Raw genomic sequence first — 3,448 nt, 5'->3', positions numbered from 1 at the left:
TTTTGTACCTTTAGCATGCTTCCATTATAACACTACGTATTTCGTCAACTGCATAATCGTTTTTTGTTTGAATACGAAAAACCACAAAAGCGCGCACTTGTACAATTTCACACAACACAAACATGGCCACGTGATTCGACTCTCCCTTCTGATTTCGCTCGCGCTCGCAGCAGTCATTTGCGAGTCTCAGAACATCTTCGGAATCTATTATATGTGGGAACTGGAACAACATAATTGGATTATTGTTTATTCGTTGACCTGGGCCAACGACGAACTATTTTAAAGGGAACAATTATTAATAGACCTGTTCCATCTGACCTCTTTATTATTGTATAACCAACCTAGCATTATTTATTTTTATTTCTTTGCCACACGCTCCCGGCAAAGTAACGTATCGGTTAGCCAGACCACTACAAATTTCGTGAGCCCGAGTATTTCTAGATATATTTTTGAAAACTTTTCCATTCAAGTCGTCGTAATTTTGTTTCTTTTGCCCTGTCATTATGGAGGCGCACTTCGATTCATCGGACTTAGTCAAGAATGCAATTAGCATACGTTTACCAGACTATGATCCACGCAACCTAAAAGTATGGTTTCACCAGGTGGAGACCGTTTTTATTACCCAACGCATCACTCACCAAGCCCCCCGATTTTACTGTGATGTCCAGCATCTTCCTTGTGATGCAGCAACAGAAGTGAAAGATCTGTTAGAGGATATTCCCAAGGAAAATTCATGTGACGCCCTTCGAGCGGCCATCATCAGTAGGACAGGGAAGTCCGAAAACAAAATGCTACGGGATCTATTCATCACCGCCGAACTTGGTGACAGATCGCCATCAAAGCTTCTTCGCCACATGCGCAGTCTCCTCTGCGGCCGTAAGCTAGCGGTGGAAATCATGGCCCAACTATGGCCCGACAAACTTCCACCCTCAATGCCCCGCGTCACCAGCGCTTTCGTTGCTGACCACAGCTTGGAGAAGTTAGCACAAATGGCCGATAAAATTCACGAAACCTACCCCCAGTAATCCCGTAAACTCAGTCTCCGGCCCTGCACCCACTACTTCTACAGATTTTGATCCGATTTTCGCTTCCATATCGCACCTGCAAGCCACGTTTGAAGCTTTGACCGATCGCCTACAACGGTTAGAGATCAACAGGCATCGACCACGTTCACGATCCAGATCGTTGTCTCGTGCCCGTCTCTCTTGGTGTTGGTATCACCAAACTTTCGGTCCTCAAGCACGCAAATGCCAACCACCTTGTTCCTTCAAGCCACGTCCCAACACCCCTTTATACACCCCGGCCAGTCAGTAATGGCGACGACTGTCTGTGGCCCTCCTCGCACTAGTCGCCTGTTCCACATCACCGATCGTTCAAGTGGTCTACGTTTCTTCGGAGATACGGGAGCTGAAGTTAGTGCGCTATCACATAAGAATCCACTCCCCGATTCTGCTTCTTTTTCCTTACAAGCCGCTAACGGTACCCGCACCGCTACGTACGGCGAACGTTCCCTTACCCTTGACCTTGGATTGCGACGTCCAAACACCCATCATCGGTGCAGATATCATGACCCATTACAATCTATATGACCAACAGATTTATGGACAGCAACCTTTTTCGTAGCAGCTCGTCAAGTATGCTTAATGAAGGTTACGTCTTTCTTGCGTCCTGAGCAGACAACTTGATTGGCATATTCAAGAAGCGGTCTGACGTGGGCCCGAGAGTACCTAGAAGTCCATGCGAATATAACAATGGAAGTGTGTCGAATTAGCCGTTGAACGACCAGTGTCTTTTGAACCGATTTTTTAAGGTGCAGTGAGGACATTTTTGAAGAGAATCCGATACAAAATCCGTTGTAGTATTTATTCTCGGTGTCTTCTGGTACGTTTTCACCATGCACGACAAAGGTGTTTTCGGAGTCGTCTCCAAATGACATATGCACGCACTTCGCGTCATTCAAAGGAAAATGCCAGTCTGACAACCAGGTTTGCGGCGTCTATATCCGCTGCCGTTGGAACTACAGGAAGAAATTAGATATGGACTTGAAAACAGATCTGGAGGGTCGCTAACTTGGGTTAGAGGCAAAAGTGGTCCAACAACGGAGCCTTAAGGAACTCCATTGGAGACCGGAGCTGAGGAGTAAGTCAGGCTTAGCCAGTATGAGCGACGTTTCCTTCAGAGTCCTTGGATGGACCTCGTCTGGTCCCAACGCGCTGTTCTGTGTAATAGCTGAAGAACCTCCTCCTCAGTGAAGATCAAGTTAGTTAGTAGCTGTTCTTGGTTACGCCTTGCGAAGATTGGATGTGATGAGGTCGCTGAGGCACAGTACATAGTGATCTTTGTAGGCTTCAGATACCACTCATGAGCATACCACTGTGTATATCGTATCGTCTGAAACATGAGAAGATATCCTTGGTGCGTCATATGCATTACCAAATTTTGCCAAGTCGTTTCGGACGGGGTTATCCGGGACACTCCGTTCGGAGCAGCCGACCATCGGGTCGAGTGGATGGATGTGTGGTGAACCAGCAACGGACAAAAAGCCGAGTCCCGATTCGTCAGAATTTTGGCCAGTCAGCGCTGAATATCATTGCTCAGCACATCTGACTCCCCGTGAAGATTGGGATTTGCCGTTCAGGAAAAATTTGTGGTTGACCCATAAATAGAACCGAGGACAGCTTCCTTCGTAGCCAATAAAGGATGTCCCAAGCAACCTAGCCAAAGGAGTTACCGCAGTGGATGGAGCAACAAGATAAGAGCTGATTTGTTTGTGCCCTCATTCACCTGGGCACAGCCTCATTGGGGGTCCCTCTTCTTTACTTGGCTTTCTATCTAATAAGGGGTGGTGTCCGAGGATGTATGCCAGGAGCAGTCTGACGAGTCTGGCATCTGATTCGCAAACTATTCGTCAACATGCCAGAATTTCTCAGTGTGGTGCGGCCCAGGACAGCAGGAAATGCGAAATATTTACAATTATCAGTCGATGTAGCACTGCGATAATACCAAATATTGAAAAGCAATATTTGGACTAGTGCTAGACATTGCCTCGCAGAGCACATTACTAGGTTCAGGATGGTGAACAAGGACAGTAGGGTGGGTGGTTGCTGTCAGCTGTGCATGTCGGGTGCTTCGCCAGCGAGGAAGTGCGCTGTTGGAGTAATAGCTGTTTGTGTGGCCGTCTATGTGGCGGGAGAAACAGGAATGGTCCGCACCAGATGTTGCAATTCAGGTGTACACAACTCCGCAGTTATGAAATCGGTATTAGAAGGTCGGTAGTTGAGAGGTAGGCCCATCAAAGAAGGAGGCGAACTAAGGCGTAAAACGAGCTCAAGAAGCCGCCTGATGGGCCCAACAAGACGAGCGAATAGCACTGAATCAGATATTGCGTGTGGGCCAGAGTAGAAAAGAAACCACGGCAAAAGGTATTACAAAGATTGGGGTGATAAGT

This window comes from Opisthorchis viverrini (assembly GCF_000715545.1).
Source record: "Opisthorchis viverrini unplaced genomic scaffold opera_v5_16, whole genome shotgun sequence".
NCBI classification, from domain to species: domain Eukaryota; kingdom Metazoa; phylum Platyhelminthes; class Trematoda; order Opisthorchiida; family Opisthorchiidae; genus Opisthorchis; species Opisthorchis viverrini.
This window is presented reverse-complemented; position numbering follows the sequence as displayed.